The sequence below is a fragment of the Gambusia affinis genome, linkage group LG20 (assembly GCF_019740435.1).
Source record: "Gambusia affinis linkage group LG20, SWU_Gaff_1.0, whole genome shotgun sequence".
Lineage (NCBI taxonomy): Eukaryota > Metazoa > Chordata > Actinopteri > Cyprinodontiformes > Poeciliidae > Gambusia > Gambusia affinis.
In genome coordinates, this window is record NC_057887.1 from 4,858,766 (window position 1) to 4,877,320 (window position 18,555).

Sequence of the window (18,555 nt, forward strand, 5' to 3'; positions counted from 1 at the left end):
ATTAGCTTTTGTTAAACATCTTCCAGCTCCATTTTGCCACTTCTTATAACCACAGGGTGAGTCAAGTGCAAATCTTCTGGGATGAGGGATTAATGAGAGCGAAGTGGGGCGGAGTTGCATGTTGTGCACTGCGCCTGTTACAGTACAACTTCTGCACCTTATTTTCTTTCTTTACCTCCTCCTCTATTTAGATTAGAATAAGTAGATTAACACATTAGGCTTTAGTTATAGAAATAAGACTGTAGCACAATGTGAAGTCTGTTGCAGCCTCCAGTGTCTTTTTATCCAGACCCTCCTGGATTTAACTCTACTTTTCAATGGCCTTTTTTTTTTTTAAAACTTCTCCCCAAACCGTGATGCCGACATCACCATGTATTGCCAAAGGAGATAGTGTTTACAGTAATGTGCAGTGTTATTTGTCTGTAGGTCAAAAGGACCAGGGTACCCCTCCATGACTTGTTACAAATTGTAGGCAAGACTTCTTATGATTCAATAACAGCTTTTTATATTCCACTCTTCCATTTGAGACGAGGTTTGTATTCAAACTTAAGTGGGAAAAGGTTTGATGTTTTCCTTCCACAACTGTTGGTTGTCTATCACATAAAATTCCAATAAAGTACTTTAACGTTTGTGTTAGTATAATTTCAAGGCACTTAACAAAAAAATAGTTTCTATTTTTGGATGTAGGATTTTGTAGATTGGTTATTTGAATTCTCTGTCTTACTGACTACTGCAGCGGTCACAAGATCTAAGGACGTGACTATGTTAAAATGTATTACTACTTTCACAAGACACTGTAAGCACATAGAATACATACTTATTAAAATAAAAACCCATGTTAAGAAGTACACTGAAAGTACAAGTTTTCAGCAGAGGATTTTTCTTTGTTTAGGCTGAACTCTGTTTCCGTTTCACTGAAGTTCAAATTTGTTTTGGATACAGTTTCCTCACGTTGACCTGTTGTTTTCCTGACACGTAAAGAGCCGGGGAAATGCTGCTGCTGATGGGTGTTGGGGACATATGTTGTCATTCAGCTGTGAGTCATTTATCAACAAACAAGATCTAAATATGATGTCATCCACCATCATGCATGAGCAAAACAGACGGATGTCATGAAGCAAATGCATGTATAAGCAAGCATTAAGAGCAGTGGAGTGGTGGAGAAAGTGCTCAAATAATGTTCTTAAGTAAAAGTACAAATACAGAAAAAACGCACACAAAAAGTGAAAGTACCACATTAACATTTGTACTTAAGTAAAAGTAAAAAAAAGTACTGGCTTTTAAAAATACTTAAGTATTAGAAGTAAAAATACTTGCTGAATGTAATACCTAATACAGTGTCGTTAAATGTACCTATCATATTGAATTTCAATACATCAGCAATACATTTCATGAGCAATGCCACAGATAAAGCATGTTTTTATTGTCTTTACTCTCTGTGACTCAATTTAAATCTAGATTTACATGCAACCAAGGATGTAGCTGTTCTACTGGGCCACTCAAATTCTTCCACAACAAACGTATCCATGTCTTTATAAAAAAAAAGCTGCTTTGTGCACTTTGTTTGCAGTCATTTTGGAGCAGAAAGGAGGCGCTCACAATGTATTCCCATAAAGTTGGGAACATTTTTCTAAATGTCTCATATGGGGAGACATTAAGCATTCCTCTCACAAAAACTATCGGACTGACTCTGGAAAACAGCACATTCCCCTCTAGACTTACTTTACGCTTGACGCAATGCACACTGAGAAATGCCATTCTCCTGGCACTTGCCAATCCCAGAGGGTCTCTATGCACTGCTTTGAATAAATCTGAAGTCTGTACGAGGTTTCAACGTTTGTAGCTGTTGACTCATGTCATCCTCTCATTGCTCTGCGCCTTAGAATCTGTTGATCCTGCTCTGGGATTTTATGTGGCCTACCTCTTAATAGTTGAGTCATTGTTGTTCTCAAACTCTCCAACTTTGCTTAATCCCCCTAACGATTAACTTATGAATACTTAGTGGTGAGGAATGTTCACAGCTGGACTTACTGTACAGTTGGCATCCTATCATGGTACCATGTGATAATTCACTGAGCTCTTGAGGGTGACTTGTTCTTTGACAAATGTTTATCGAAAGAAAAGAAAATTACACTCACTTTGCATAATAGAGTGTCATTGGAGAGCATTGGCATCATCCATGTTGGATCCTTGAAGTGCAGATTTAGTTTTCCGCCACACATGGTGTTTTACACCCAGGCTTAAAGATTCAACTGGTCTGAATCACATGCCTCCTGTGTCCCTTACATGGCTTTTGGCAAAGTTTGAATGGGTTTATGTCAGATTTTTTTTTTTATTTCCTCTCTTCAATAATGTTCAGATTTTTGGAGTGTGTGTCTAACAGTTGTCTTTTGGCAGATTCTGCATCCTGAGGTGTTTGCCTGTGTAGTTCGTCCAGAGTTTCAATTAGTCTCTTTGTTGCATCTCTGCTCAATGTTGTCCTTCACCAGGCACTTGCTTTGTAAGAGTTGGACTTAAGTTTGATAGCCTACATATTTGTTTTAACTTGTCTCATAATGTAAGTGCGTTTCATCATTGGCACAATTGGGTGAGCTATTGCTGCAAGTAACTTTGGGTTCTTTCACTGGTTTCTTTCTGTCAGGAGAAAATTTTGATTTCCAATGTTGCCGCGTACACGGTCAGCCTGAGGAACCTCTGCAAAGTTGATTGCTATATATACAAATTGGATATTTAAAGTGATTCTATATGGTGTTTGTTGTGAATTAGCCTTATATGAATGTACAGAGTATATGTGGAATGACCTCTGTGCCCTGTGCTATGCATTTTAACGACAGTTATTTTTGGCGTTCTTGCTTGCTTGATGCCTTCAGATATGCAGATATCCTTGTATTTGATTTTAAAGTGATATTATGCTGATTTAATAACAACAGACTTGTGGTTGTGTAAGTTTTGTTTTATTATTCTAAAACAAAAACCATCCAGCTTCACTTCTGCTTCCTAGTTATGTATTCATCTCTCCTGTCTCTCCTGAGTTTTACTTTTTGCTTAGAATTTTTAAGCTTACAAAGCAATCATGAAAACAAGAAGATGGGTGGTACACTCAATAAACAGTATGTGATTGGTGTGTTACTTGACTGGGAAGTGCATGACACCAGTTACTGTCACTGTGTTTGATCGTTTTCTGCAGTTTCACAGCACTGCTTGTGACAGCTCCATCCTGACTGGAAGACCCCACATTGCCCTCTACTACTGTTGTTTAATGTCAGCATGAAATGTAATAATTTTGGACAAGCATTTCGTAATACTCCAGTGTACAGAGCTTTATAAAATTAAAATAATAGGAATTAACAGCAAACTCACCTGTTGTAAATGACAAATACAAAAAAAATGTTTAGTAGCCATAAAAATTTAAATTCAAATTATAACAATCAGAGACTTCTGGCTTTTCTTCTGGCTGCGCAACACTGTTTTGTTCCTTCTAAAGTGTCCATAATGCTCTAGCACGTCTAGATAGATGGTCTAAGTGAACCATCTAATTCTTGCACATAGCGCATTCACCACTACACAGGTAGTCATTGAAAGACATTTGCTGAGCAGCAGCTCGTTCTAAATATACAGGACGCAGTGTTCTGTCTGTGAGATCTTCAAAAAGATCTCCACGGTCTTTTTGAAATGTTGGTAAAATCTAGAGATGTACAGAAAAAGCAACATTTGATTGACATTAAGTATTTTTCTGATCTGTGTATGTACCCTACTAAGGGTCTGACCTCTGTGCCCTGTGGGATCAGCTCAGTGTCTTCCTGACAGGATTTCATGACGCTTCCTTCCGTGGGTTTTGGTGCAGACTCTAACTGCTAAGGAGACTAAAATCTCCTTAGCAGTTTTGGAGTACAGAGGGCGCTCCTGAAAACTTTCTTTGACTCTATGGTGGCATCAGCCATGTTCTCTTGTGTTGTTTGTTGGAGCAGCAGCTTAACCACAGCTGAGAGAAAGTAGTTAGATAAGATCTCTCAAGCTATTGCAGGTGGTGGGAGACAGAAAGAGAAAAATAACATGACTGATGGACAATGTCTTCCGGCCCATCCATGTAACTGTGACCAGTCTGAATCAAGTGAGACTGGTAGATCCTAGGTGCACAAATGAGCATTATAGGAGATCCTTCCTACCAGCAGGTGTTGCTGTTTAACCATCACTGCTTCCATCAACCTTGAAGGGTTTACTTCCCTGTTGTTATTTGTCATTTCTTGTAAGTAGTCTGTTGTGTTTTGATGTATAAATATCCATACACTTTTTACTCACCCTACTCAGTTGCACATTTCTTTGAGATTGAGTATACCATTTTGAGTGTACAGTATTTTAAGTTGTACTTTATTTATTAAAGCGCTACTTGTGTAAGACTTCTCAAATGCAAATCTGAATTGGCTAAAATTCTTATCAGATTTTACAAAAACCAAACATCAGATTGATTTTTTTTCTTATTTTTCTATATCTGGCAGCAGTTATGAACAAAATCCCTTTTGAGAACAAACTGACGTTTTTAAGGCTTCTTCGTGTAGATCCACTGTTTACTATTCATTAGAAAGAACAAGACTGAAATCTTCCGATACAAAATTGGAAGGATAAAATGGAAAATCTCTTCTGGTTTATTTTGCACTTTCTTCAATATTTCAATCTGAAAGAACAACTGACTGACCTTTAACAGTTGAGTCATGACCTTTCACCTTTTCACCTTTCACAAGATCTCATTCTCGGTTTACTGCAGGGAAACACAGATGTGCGTCTTTCCCACATAACTCCATGAATCAAAGTCTTTTATTTGCTTCAGGAGCCTTTTACAGCCTTGTGAACTCCAAAGCAGCTGACGGTCACAAGACGAAATGTAAATCAAACAGAAATCCTCTCGACACCATGAGTGAGATGGTATTCCAGAGAAACATTTGCTGTAGGATGTGTACCAGCATTGGCATTCAGAGGAATAAATCAAGGGTGCACATGTCTCAACAGCCATTAGGTAGGAGTAAGAGGACTGATGCACCCGATGTCAGCACATGCGCGTGGGTCGACATTTCAGAGATCCACGCGTGAGAAAGTGCATGATTGGTTTTGGTGGTGTGTGTTTCTCCAGACAATGGCATGAGGTCCATCCAGTGTGGCAAAGCTGTATCTGTTACTTACTAATCATGGGATGACACATTTATGACACCCTTTTAAAGCCTGTGTGTTTTTAAAGCATGACTGGACAAATGTATATTTAGTATGAACTGTACCAATACTGTAGAACAACACTATCCATCCAAACACCTGTGTATATGCACTCCTCTATGTAACATAAACACAAAGCAGTTTTTGTGAACAGTATTTTGTGGACCTCTATATCACCATCATATTGGTGTTGGGTGATTATTTGAAAGGAAACGATTATTAGTTGCACATTAATTCTTGGTTTTTATGATTTTTCTGTGTGAAACACAAACTGAGGACAGAACACATGACTTGTTTTCAGTCAAAATAACTATAGAATAGAAATGTAGGGCTGTGCAGAAATGTATTAAGTCACACAAGCAGCTTGTTACACATTCATTTTATTTCTTCTGGGCAAATAACATTCAGAGCAAATAGAGAGACACTTTGCTGGTTGGAAACATCTGTAGCTTACGTTATTGTAAGCTACAGATGTTTCTGTGACAGGGACTGATTTAAGACAGAAGTTCCCTGAGGGTTTGAACCATTTTTTATCTATTACCTACTATCTTATGGGACCAAGCAAATCTGGATTTCCACTTCATTTAGATGTCAAGTTATTAACTACTTATAATCTTTTAACATAGCCTCACTTGAGAAATTCAGAAAGATCTTTTTTCTTAAATATCTGAAGAAAGCAGACATTGGTATTGTTAGTTAAATCAGAATCTCTTCATAGATGTCCAGAGGCCCTGCTGGGAGCTGCCTTTAATGGAGCTATTGGTATTTGGTCACTGGGTTGCATTCTTGAGGAAATGTTTACTGGTTCTGCTTTGTTCTGAGCGGACTGGGTTATTGTTTTGGCTCTAAGACATACTGAGCCTTGTATTTTTTTCTTCAGTCCACTAAGAGCAGGTTATATTTCTTACAAAAAATCTAGAAATGTCATAGGAAGTTACATCAATAAACCAATAATCCTGCTATTGATAGAGATGGATTGATTTCCAGTTCAGTTTATATTTAATCAGAATCCACATACAGTCGGATGACGACACACGGCGTCAATCTGCGTTTAAAAACAACAAAACACCGGGAGAGGGGATGAGTCGGCCATGTAGGGATAAACACACGTACGTGCACACGTGCACGTGCACGTGTGACTGACAACTTGGCAGCGTTCGGCATCTTTGTACCGTGAGGCTTCCTCAGCGTGGCTGCCTCAATCTGTTAGGCGAAGACGTCAATGTGTGAAGTTTCCTGGCACTGGAAATGTGGCGAGTGATGAAGCGGCTCCCTCTCTCTCTTTCATAAACCCCATCAAACTCAGAACACACCGTATAAATAGAAAACAAGATTGGTTATGCGGCTCTGTTGTCATGGCTAAAAATGCTTTATAAGCAAAAAAAAACACCAACGAAATTGCATCACAAATATTACGGCAACAATTTATGTCATCGCTGCTAATGTGGTAGTGTTGTTGTTTACGGGATGCTTTCTTATTGCCCTTATTGATGCTTGCATTGACTGGTAGCCTTGGCTGAAGTGCAAACAAACACAAGGAGTAAAGTCAGAAAAACAAAACGCAACCAAACAAATGTCAAAGTGTGGAGGTAAAAGAGCAGAAATCAACAATAAACCTGACAATCTAGTTTATGGACAACCAGTTTCTTGAGTTATGGTGTTTTGCACTCGTACTTCACTGTCAAACTTATTTTCATTAAAGAAAATACATTTGGTTTGATTTTGTGTCCAAAATGATCAGATTTTTAATTTTTTTCCCCACCATTTGTCAACCTGCATGGAGCAGGTTAGATTACTTACAAAAATCAAAAAATTGAACATGAAGCTACAAAAGATTTAAAAATAATTATTAATATGTTGCGTATTCTTTGATTTGATGAGAGGTCATTATGAGTTTACTTCACACCATACAAGAAACCCCAAATCATAACACCTCCAACACCATGCTTGATATAGAGGCTATTATTTTGCACACTTCCGTCTGCACCAAATATTTATAACAATACTTTCTTGGTATGCCTTGCATTAAAGTCTAATAATAAGCTGGCAGTGGCTTTGGGTTTCTTTATAATACATGTTGTTGTGTATTTCTTCACCAAAGAGCACCACAAAGCAAATAGAAATACGGCGACTTGATATTTTTCATATTTTGACACTAATACCACAAATTCCAATGTTTTCCAGCAGGATTTTATGTGACAGATTGAGACAAAATGGTACATAATTGCAAAAGGCATAGAAACTGCTTCTTGGCTGGTATCCGTAAACATCGAGGGGCATCAGAGTAAAAAAGGGGTTGAGGACAAATGTGTGTCACATGTAGCATTTTCCTTCCACTTTAGAATGACTTGATTTTGATGGGTCACATAAAATCCAGTAAAAGGTTTTTTAAAGATTTTACACAAATGTAGCTAATGTGGAAATTTTGCTGTGAAATGAAGTTGTTTCATTATATATAACTATAATGCATGCCCTTTTTATCACAGAGCAGCAGAATGTTACACAATGATAAACCTCACTTTTATTTTTAGTTCTCGTAGCCCCGCCACCTTCAGCTGTAAAATTCCGGATTCTTTACATGATTTATTACAGTACGAAGGGAAAAAGGAGCATTTTTTTCTGAGCTTCCCTTGTCTTTTCTTTTTGATGACTTTCCTCTCTAATTTTAGCTCTTCTCCCCGCCCCTCTCTCACTTCAGAGTGATTCAGAATCAGAGTTGGCAGCGCCTCCTCCCTCGCCCGCTTTCATCCATACACAAACAAATCACACGTTGGAGCGAGACTGCATGAGTCAATCTGTGCAGCGCGCTGACATGGAGCGTTTCTTTATCTGTCCCAGGCCGCACAGGCAGAAAGGATCCTCGCTAATATATAGCAGCGTGCTGCGTGTTGCCTGCGTCATGTTTTCCTCCGTATGTTTCAGAGTCTCGGTCGCCTCTAATCTTGCTTCCTCTCTTATTCCACAGAAAACTTCGCTGCCCTGCGGCACGGATGTTGATTTAAAATGCATGCTGCCTGTTGAGTCGTGCTCAGAAAAAATGAAACAACCAAAAAACAATCCCGGTTGATTTATTTAGGGTGGCGCTGTTAAAAGTAGATGAAATTATAATAAGATGAACAGTAAAATGTGATGAGACGGAACAATTAGTGATCCGACAGAGTAAGTTATTATGTAAAGCTGTTGGAGGTGCATGACTGGCCTCCTGTACTGGTTCATTTTGAAGAGCTCTGACTAATCATGTTCTGTTATTTCATCAGTAGGAGCAGGATGTTTTCCATCCCAATTAGCATCTTTTTCTCTGAATTTTTATCAGTTTGTTGAGCTTTTGACTCAACAAAAGTTGACTCAAGTGTTTCAGCTCAGCAAACTACTAATAATACTGCATAACGATAACCTCCGTAAATAGCTAAAGGAAAAATATTTCTGCAAAAATAACCCCAAAAAAGCTCATTGACCAAATCCCTCCACAGTGATCCAGAAGACTCATTCCCAACTTGGTGGCGTTTGTTGCCACCAAGGGTGGCACAACCAGTTATTAATATAACTGGTTGTTTATGGGGAGAATTACTTTTCTGCATAGAATCACATTGGTTTGAATGGCTTTTTTTTATCAACTAATTTCAAAACTAAATATTATATTGACTCTGGATATTTTTGCCTCATATTAGCTGTGATTACCAAGAAATAAAAACTGAAGACTTTAACTGTAGCCTGACTTATTCCTTTGATTTGTGTTGATCTAGTCAAAGACAGAGAGACACAGATAGTACTTTATCTGCTCTAGATCTTATTAAACCGCCTCATCTGGATCAACAAAGAGGCTTATAGAACTCAGTTGACCCTCAAGACCATAGCAAATTTTACACCACCGTGTTGCATTGGACCCTTTTTCTTCTGCAGCGGTTCATGGCCGTTAACAGTGAAGAGTTGATTTCCATGGGAAACTCGTGTTACAGGCTTCTGTGTAATCTTTGGGAAAAGCACTTCCCCTTGTCTATTTGGACAAGGGTATCAAACCCAAGACCTTCTCAGCAGTGACGTTTCATGGACAAATTATGTTCTGCGCAAACCGCTCTTTATGTTCCAGCCAATTAGAATCCTAAAAATGTTGACATTTTGTACTTTGTTCCCTGTTTACATGATTTCACCAAGAGAGTCATGACTGCATGACTTGTAATCGAATATTTCCACAAGACATGACAGCTGTTTGCTGAACTAAAATGTCATAAACAATGATGGATGGATGTATTGGAATTCTGATGGGAGGTGTAGAACCCTGTGGTTCTTCTGACCACCCCCCATGAACACACTTTTCCCCAGAGCCCTACAAACTGTGTTCGGTCTGGTGGTTTTGTTTGTTTGTTTGTTTGTTTGCTAAAGCGGATGGTTGTCCTCCCAGAATGGGGATCTGCTGGAGGCCTCTCTCCCTCTGAAAGGGAATTTTACAATCATCCAACATCCCATATACCAAAAGGAAACTTTAATGTAATCTTTTCGGTTATTATCTGGAAGTTATTTTAAAAATACATTATTAAATGTAGTCTGTACGTGAAATTACGGCTATATTCAATAAATTATACTCTAGTTTCCAGTGACATTAGAGAATAATTGCATTTGCAGGTATTAAACAAATTTTCTATTGGCCTGATAAGTCATTAAATGTCATACTCTTATTTGCTTTAAGTGGAAAATCATCATTAATAACAAATATTAATGATTGATATATTTTCTCATATTATCTTTGTGTCATAATGAAATTTGTGTGATCTTAAACATTAAAGTGTCCATGTCCCGTCATAGATTCTCAGTTATAGTCAGCCATGTTGTTCTAGCTCTGGCTGTGCAATTCAAATTGTTATCATGCTGGGAAGTCAACAGATCACAGTTAGATCACATTGCTCTCCACTGGGTGGATGCGTGAATGAACGTTGAGGAATGTGCAGCTTGTGTTGTTTCCATGATATTCCAAAGGGAAGAAATGAAAACAAACAGCACAACCTATCTTCAAGGAGTTTATTAAATACTTTTATATCTAGTGTTTTTCCATTTTCCCTCTCACATGCAGTAGCTCCTGCACTATAATTAATTGTTTGTGTGTTCCCTCTGGCCTTTTAGAGAAACATGGATGAGGAAACATTGTATTAGCAGAGTGGTTTGACTTGTGACAGGAAGCAGAGGGCTTCCTAGAAAACTTTGCCCTTATTCTGGGCAACAGTAGTTGGGCATTTAAAGCCCTTGGAGACTATTGACTTATAGTAAAAACATGGTAATCAAGGGGATTTTTTAAAAAGGGTATTTAAATCAAAGCAGAGACTGACGTAGGAGTAAAGAAGACAGATTAACCTACACTGAGGTGTTTTCTCACCTAATCAGTGGATCCCTAAAGCAATTACTAATCACAGTTTTCGTCAGTGCTTACCTTCCAAAATGTATATATGTACTCTGCTGGGTCATTCCAGTGATTAATTGTTGTTCAGCCTGCATGTTCTTTCCATATCTCATGTAATTAAAGGCAGTGAGTCAGCGTTAGTCCATTTGATCAACCCAATCAATACCACATGTAAACACTGTCAAGACTTGTATATCTGGCGCCTTATTACCTTTCACTTTTCAGCTACATATTTATATTATTTTTTTCAATATTGTTTAATTAAAACCTTGATTAAAGGACAGCAGGCATTGCTGGGATGTAGTTATGTAAGTTTCCTACCGAGTTCAGGGAAGGACAGTGCTGCTGTGCTAAAACTAAAGAGAAGTTTCTAATCTCTGTTTGAAGGCAGTGGTTCATCATTTGGTGACAAAAGGTTTGAATCAGAAACGCTTATATTTTTTTATATTATGTTTATTAGGTATTTTGAAAATTCATACAGAAAGAAAAAAGGAAAGAACAATAACAGGACAAAACTTATACAGCATATATATATATATATATATATATATATATATATATATATATATATATATGTATACATTGTGTAAAACATTATATTGCATTTCTTTGTATCAGTTACATACTGAGATTCTGGAAGGCAAAGTCAAAATGTCTTCCCATGCTTCTGGATCAATTGTACTTTTCAGAGTTATGTTCCAGGTTGATCTTAAACTCTCCATATTATCTTTCCTTAGGGCTTGTAATTTAGCATAGAATCTTGACACAAATCCACCACATTTATGACAATCAAGAATATTTTTTCCCAGTAAATAATAATCCCCTGGGAACTCCAGTGAGTCCATTTTTGCCTCAGCGTAATGCCTTACTTGAAGATATTTATAAAAGTCCCTGGAGACAATATTATATTATGTTCTTAAGTCCTCAAATGTCTTGAATTTTCCATTATTCAATAGATCATGGATCCTGGTAATGCCAGCATCTCGCCAAGACCTAAGATCAGGACCAGCGCCCTCTACTGTCAGATCTGGGTTGTCTACCAATGTTGTCAGAGATGACAAATTTTTATTCTGACCAAACATTTTCCTCAAAATGCCCCATGCCTGAATAGTACTAGTGATTAGAAAGTTATCCTTGACAATGAGTTCTCGCTTTGGTTTATTTAACATATTTATAGGGTGACAAGGTTTACAAACACTTTCCTCGATCTCAAGCTTTAGATTAGCGTGTTTTTGGGCAGCCCACAGTGAACTAATTCTTGAGTACATAGTTGTCAACTTTGGGCAGACCCCATCCACCCAAAGTTCTGGGAAGTTGTAAGACCTCAGTTTTAATTCTAGGTTTTCTGCCTGACCAAGTAAATTCTGATATTCCTTTATTGATTCCAGCTAAATCGTTAGAGTCAATAAGCAAAAACAGCATAGACACTGGATAAATTAACTTAGGGAGAATTATCATCTTCCAAAATATATATATAGGGAGCTTCTTCCATCTCACCAACTTATCCTTACTTATCCCCCTTTTTTTTCCCAAGTATGAAGAAACACATTTTTATGAAAGCAAGGAACGTCAGAGAAAACAAGGTAGAAATGAACCCTTGTATGTTTTTGCTTGTGACGTGAGCGTAGTAATGTGCAAATTTTCCAGCTGAGTTCGTGCCTGGAAATGAAACGGTTCTGTAAACTGATTTGTACCTCCAGAGGCATCAGCGCAATGACAGCAATCTCTGTGAAGGTAGATGGAGTAATGAAATGGCTCGGTCCACTGCTACAGTGGAAATTTACCTGCTTTGCTTTCCATTTCCCACACAGACAAATCCATGCACGCACAAAGACATAAATTTAAAGGTACACAGAGACAGGTGTAAACAAACAGAACCCACAGTGTTCTTCCCATTCTGACTGAACAGCTGGGAAATTAATCTCTGTCAGTGGTGCACTACACAGACCTTATCAAACCATGTTGACACTGGAATTTTTTTCTTTTTAGTTCTGTGTGCATAAAAGCAAAATTATAGCCACACATTCCAAACAATCTACCCGTTATGTCCCATTCCGGTCCAAGAGCTGTTTGATTTTCTAGTTTCTGCAAAACTCATCAAGCTCTACTTGGAAGAGCATTACATTTCTACAGTGCATATCAGATTCTGTGACAGAATTCTTTTCTTAAGAAAGTAAGCTGAAATGATGTGCTTAGAATGCAGTTCTGCAGCCAGTTAACTCCTTGTTCCACTTAGTTTAGTGCCAATGGCCGTGTCTTTCTCTGAAAAGGAAATGAATGCGTTTTTTTCTTCTTTTTTTTTTTTCAAAGAAGGGGAAATATGGTTAATGGACTTTTAATAACAGGCTCTTTAATGTCTTTGCTTCCATTATAAACCTGAGGAACTTCTATTGTGCGTCTTTGCTTTCATGTCAGCCTTAATGAAAGAAAATCGCTGGTAATTCTCCACATTAACAGATTAACATTTACTGCCTTATAGAAATTCATCCTGATCCAATATGTATGCTTCAGTTATTGGTCTCCGATAGTTACCGCCTGATAACACACACGCTTCCATTACATTATTATGCAGAGGAACATAAAGGGCTAGAACGCTTTTGTAGTGATGCGTGTCAAAAATGTTGGTCCACGGTGGCGATTCTTTTCCAGTGAAAGCTAAAAAATCTGACCTGATTTCCTTTTTGACACCTATAGACACGTATAGCAGTCTTATCTCTTATCTAGTCAGTTCCCAAAACCATGGGAAAAAAAACAAACATGTAAAACGCATGTGGGGTCAGTGCAACTCTGTCGTAACCGCACATAGGTTAGAGTTCGTGTAGGGTCTACAGGAACCCCTCTTAGTACTACAGGAGGGATAATGCCTTCCTTCCTATGTGATAAACATGCTTGTTCAATGTAATGAAAGGAGAGATAAGGTGTCTTGGACACCAAAATGATCCATTTTCTCAGAACACACCACATCTGATCTAATGGGATTTTCATTCATAACTCTCTCTTGGGTGTTCAGAGATTATCCCAAAAATAGAGGAAATATCCAGTGAGCTGCAGTTGTGCGAATGAAAATGCCTTGATGTCAGAAATCAGAGTAGGTAACAGAAGGGGAACAGTGGCTGAACCGAACTGTGGCATCGGAAATACCATCTCTGAGTACACAACATGTTAAACTTTAGAGCAGATGGGTTAGGGCAGCAGAAGATCACTGTGGACTAACTCTAGCCCTAACAGTGTCACAGAATCATCAAAATTAGTGACAAGTTGCCTGGTCCAGTTAGTCTAGATTTCAGCTGCAACTTTCAGGTGACGGGGTGAGAATTTAGCTCAAAAGACATGAAAATATGGATCCGACCAGCCTCGTGTTAATGTGTCCCACTAGCTGTGTATGGGCCACTATGTGGACACTTGAATCAATTAAACGCAACAACCATCTACCTGAGTATTGTTGCTGACTATGTCCATCACTTTTTGAACAGTACATACCATCCCTTGATGGCTACTTCCAGCAGGACAATTCAACCTTGCCACAAATTTCACCTTGTCTTGAAGATGACCATGAACTGTCCTCCATCGGCCTCCATAATCTCCAGATCTCAGTTTTCTCAGATTCGCATTATTTATGTGTAACCGACCAATCAACTCACCAAAACCTTGATGAAAGGTTTTTGAAACCTTGTTGAATCTTTGCCACAAAGAATTCAGTCAGGTCTAAGGGGATGACAGAGTTTGAATTGAGCCTCAGATCTTACACCTTGAGCTTGAAGCTTAGACCCCCCCCCCCCCACACACCCACACACACACACACACACGCACACCTGCCCGGGATTACTAAGCAACTTTTGGTTTATGGGTTTTGCGCCTTCAATCTCTTTCGCAGCTGTTTTGTTCTGTGTTCAAGACTTATATCTGCTTCGTCTAAAGTGGAAACAACACTCATAAAACAGCCCTGTCTGTGTTGTTGTACAGACAATGAGGGCAGCGGTGTATTTTTACAGTAATTACTAGCTCTGTTTGACTTCCGCCCATAATACCAGCTCAGCAAAACACTGTGTCCTGTCGCTACACAGATGGACGGAAAAATGACTGTTGACAGACAGATACCAATAAACCGGTTATGCTTGGTTTGGACGAGTCGCCAGTTTGGCACCGGTAAAAACCTGCTTGCCACTGACTCAGATTTAACGTGCCAGCAGCTGTGGGTGTTTCACTTGCATGGGAATTGTAAGCACGTGAAATCAAAATCATGCACACAGAAAATACTTGCACATGTATTTGTTTTGAACTGCCGCTCTCCAATGGATGAAACCCAACTAAATGACATGCGTGTCACATATACATGTTTAAACCATGTTGTGACAATTAGTTTCCATACGATGTTGGAAGCATTTGTTCATTTGCAGGGTGGTGTGCAGTGCTCTGTCACATAATTTTGCAAGTATGCCAGAAAGCCTGAGCAAAGGACCTTTTCCCACATATTTCCACCACAAGGCTTGTTGCAAACTGCAACAGATTCTCCCACCTGAGCCGTTGATCTCTGTAGCTCCACAAGAGTTGCTACAGGTCCTTGGCTGCTTTTGTTCTCAATGCTTTCCTTGCCTGGCTGGTCAGTTTTGATGAAGAGCATTGTCTTGTTATGAGGGATTGCTGTAAAATCAATCGACTCTCTGCTGTCACTATGTGGTCGTCCAGGAGGAATAAATGACTCGATGGAAACTACTGGGTTCCCTTGCATCGAAATGTCTCAACCTAATTGTAATAGTGAGCTGAACTTATTGCACTGGGATAAATTGGAACATATGGGTGATTGAACTGAAATAATTTGTTTGTAAAATGAAGAACTACAGTGTTTAAACCTGAAGGATTTTTATGAATTAATCATAGCACCTCCTCTACCTTTCCATCAGGTTTCTCACCATCATATGATGAAACTTCCCGGCAATATTAGCAAGTGAGCTATAAACCTGAGTTACACACCACAGGGGTCATTCAAATAACTCCTCCTCCTCCAAAAAAAAGAGGAACTAGTGGTCCGCAAAGCACATTGGCAATGAGCTTGATTGTACAAATGAAGCTTTCTGGAACATAGCTTATACAACACACTTTTCCTCTCACCCATAAAGCAATTAGCCAAACGGAAGGAGAGCAATACAAACAGAGAGGCAGGCTAACAGAGTGTGGGATGCAGCTGCAGGGATGTAATGAAAGTAAAAATACAAGTAAGCAAACAGAAAAAGCTACACCTGACCCCTTCCGCAGTAGTTTATGTGCTCATTACTGTGTGGTTCCAGTTTTTTCCAGCCAAGTCTAATTCAGACGGTAACATCAATTCTAGCACAGACCACGTGTGGCATCTTCCCTGGTCCCCGAGGGCACATCATGTACATCATATCCTCACTGAGCAAGCAATACAAAGTGTACCGTTGGATGTCCGGTAGGAGTACATTCTCATGAGAGAAACTCTTGTTCAGTCCAGTTCAGCTCTATCGCTCGGCTGGGATCTCCTCAGAGCTCTGACGCCTGGCAGTTCACGTGTGATTACGTCCGTTACCTCAACCTAATTACCTTTATCTCTGATCCGGGGTTTGCCTCTGCTGCTTTCAGAGCGCTCTAGGTTTGAGACAAGATAGACATCAGAAGTGGGACAAAAATAAAAACCTTTAAAGTGTTAGATATGTTAGACTGTTTGAGGTAGCAATGGACATTTTAATACAAGCAAATGGTCAAATGGCTGCTGAAAGCAGCCCTGGCGGGCATCTGGGAGGCATTGCCAATTTGTTTTGTTTCATTAGTTCTCAGTTCTAATCATCAAAATTTAAAGACATACACATTTGACATACATCAGTCTGTGTAATAAATAAAGATAATATAGAAGTTTTATTTTTTGAATGGAATTACTGACAAATCAACTTTCTCATGATATTCTCATTTTATGACCAGGAAAAGCCCAGTAAAGCCTTGCCTCTGGCCATCCCTTATATGAAAGTCTAGTTCTGCTCCTGGACGTCAGTAGGAATAACAAAGAAACACTTGGGCTTGAGTCTAACCAACAAAGGGTTGGTCATCAGGTGCAGACTGGTCGAGTGATGAAGAGATTACACACAGGATTGCACCCTGCAGCAGGCCACACCCTGCAGCAGGCCACACCCTGCAGCAGGCCACACCCTGCAGCAGGCCACACCCTGCAGCAGGCCACACCCTGCAGCAGGCCACACCCTGCAGCAGGCCACACCCTGCAGCAGGCCACACCCTGCAGCAGGCCACACCCTGCAGCAGGCCACACCCTGCAGCAGAGATCGGGGCATGTTCACACAAAACACACCATCCTAATCAGGATCCTAACATGATCTGTAATTTACAGCAACAATCTCTAAACATCAGTTGGCAAATTGGCAAACAAGTATCAAATATTCTACGTAAAAATATCTCTGTGTGATTCTCATCTAAAATGTGACGGAGCTTGTCAAGGTGATGAACAGAGTTGTGAAAGAATATTGCTTTCCTTTGGTCTAATTAAAGGTGATCTCTTGGAAGCCTATTGGATCACATCACCGTCATACTCTTAAGAAACCAAGAGAAGAACTACTTCTCTACGTGAGGTGGAACTTTTTTGTTATTATTATTTAGTATGTAACAAGTAAAGGCTCAAATCAGGCTAATAAACAGTCTTAAATGTTCTTGTGTTGTGCATCAATCCCTCCTCAACTGTGGCATTACGTTAATGTCACAGATATGATCTAAGTGGTCCAGTAGTGGTGTATATGGGTTTTGGACAGGAACCACTATGTTTTGACAGTAGTCAAGCGCTCTTGTTGTGACCACACTCTGCTTTGAATCTTGCCTTGTTGTTTCAAATGGTAGCTGCAACAAGAGTCCAGTTTATAATCCAGTTTCCCATATTTGACACAAAGTATTGTGTTTTTTACATTGTGAGCTGCACAGCAGAATGACTGATGGAGCTTAGCAAAAGACAGTGGTTTTGCATTTTGTCTGCTCAGCAGTGTACCAAAGGGGCTGACCTGAAATTTACACTAAAGAAGCGTTTTTCAATGGTTGACTGTTTTGCAACCAAGATGTAACAACAAGAACACTCTGGACGAGTTCCTCCTCAGAAGCTTCCAGCAGCTGAGTGATAGCTGATCCATTAAATGGGTTAACTACCTTCGGAAGTACACTGTGGAAGTTCATCAGGTCACAAACAGGATGGAAGAGCTTTTATTAGAAAAAGAGGAGTCGTGTTTGTGAGTTTTCAGCTTCCTGAAGTGTTTTCCAACAGTCTACAGTCCAATCTGAAATGAACCAGCTGATCCAACTGGTTGATGATTGAGGATGAGGGAAAGCTCGTCATGTCATGTGACTCTCTCTTTGGTAGAGTTTATGCCCCGCTTGAAGAGAATTTAACAAGCTTTAAATATGTTACACGCTATAAACGGAACCACCTCATCCCTTCTACTTTAAAATCCAACTTGTCTGGTTCACATAGAACATGTCGGCTGTTAGTTTCACATTTTTTAGCACGTCTATCAACTTGTTTGTCAAAGATTCTGTGCAACACATTCATCAGTCAATACGCTGCTCCGGTGTTTAGACTGTATGTCTGATTATATATAGATATGAGTTCTGGATTTTAACATTCAAGTTAAATGGCACAATCTATCTGGTAAATAGACTCAATTAATTTTAATGATAGTTGAGGGTAAAATTATTTTTGAAGGAAAAAAAACAAAGTCCTCAAACTACATTTTAAGAAAAGATATTTTGCCATTGTTAAATTGTTGCAATTAAAGTCTACTTTTTTCCCCCTGGATTTTCACATTTTTCTACGTTATTTTAAGAATAAAGGTGTAACTCATTGCTTTTGCTAAACAAAAAGCTAAATTATACTTTACTGTGACGTAAAATAACCCATCAGGACCTTAATTTGTTTGCCCCCACAATGACTGGAAACAATTGTTTAGTTAAGGTGAAAC

The 18,555-nt window shown here is 39.1% G+C and overlaps 1 long non-coding RNA gene across 3 annotated transcripts in view; it reads left to right on the plus strand.

Moving 5' to 3' along the window:
* The window catches only part of LOC122823750, a 38,138-nt gene that overhangs the window by 13,297 nt on the left and 6,286 nt on the right, over nt 1–18,555 (plus strand). The window contains exon 5 of one of the 3 annotated variants that reach the window (XR_006369388.1): nt 16,526–16,626. The exons of the other annotated variants lie outside the window; for them this stretch is intronic. This is a non-coding gene — a long non-coding RNA (uncharacterized LOC122823750). Of the gene's footprint in view, nt 1–16,525; nt 16,627–18,555 lie in introns of those variants that run through there. 3 annotated transcript variants of the gene reach the window in all.